Source organism: Rhagoletis pomonella, unplaced genomic scaffold (genome assembly GCF_013731165.1).
Source record: "Rhagoletis pomonella isolate Grant_MI unplaced genomic scaffold, Rhpom_1.0 Rhpom_scaffold_00001, whole genome shotgun sequence".
NCBI lineage: Eukaryota > Metazoa > Arthropoda > Insecta > Diptera > Tephritidae > Rhagoletis > Rhagoletis pomonella.
The window spans coordinates 75,152,583-75,153,614 of NW_023458555.1; positions in this window are offsets into that span (position 1 = coordinate 75,152,583).

The following is a 1,032-nucleotide window of genomic DNA, read 5'->3' on the forward strand; positions in this document are numbered from 1 at the left end:
AAAGATTTTAGCGACAATTATTTTTTGTGTAATAAATCGTTTCCATACTACACAATGATCGGAAGCAAAGACGTTGCTAGTGTTTGACCGGGAGGTGCTCTTCACAGATGGCTCCAAGTCTGAACACGGAGTAGGCTTCGCGGTAGTGAACACCACTGGGGCCACTCTGATACATGGAATTTTACCTCCTTTTGCCAACGCTTATTACGCTGAAGTCCAGGCGATATTATCTCTCTACAACTAGTGAAAATACTTAAGCAAAAATTTATTGTGTGCACCGACACCTTTTCAGCATACGAATCCGCCAAAACTATGAAGAACACTTCCGAACCTAAAACTGTATTAAAGCAGCTCATCTTTAAACTAGGACGCAGAGTAAAACTTATGTGGATCCCTGGACACGCGGGAATATATGGGAATGAGCAAGCCCATAACGCTGCAAGATCAACTTTAGTAGCTCCATTAATGATGTCAACACAGAAAACTTACTAGCCGAAGGAGGCTTTCCTCCCCCCGAGGACAAAATACGCTTAATAAGTTGCAGACAAATACCGAAAATCTACTGCAACAGCAACTCAGCCTTGCACAAAGAAGTCCAACTTCTGAAAAACCGCAAACGGACACTGAAACAATCTTCTGCTCTCAATAATTTATATAGACTAATGAAAGCCGAAATCAACATCAAGCCAATGGCATCTCCTCAGCTGAAACACGCACCGTGGACTCTTAAAGAAACTTCCTTCGTCAACTTCCGTACAACATACCGAAAACACACAACAGATGTAACCACATACAGGCGACTATTTAACGAAACAATCCAGCCATTCCGAGAGAATAATTGGGAGGTGCTTTTCACAGATGGCTTCAAGTCTTAACACGGAGTAGGCTTCGTGGTAGTGAACACCACTGGGGCCACTCTGTGATACATGGAATTTTACCTCCTTTTACCACCGCTTAAGCAAAAATTTATTGTGTGCACCGCCATCTTTTCAGCATACGAATCCGCCAAAACTATGAAGAACACTTCCAAAC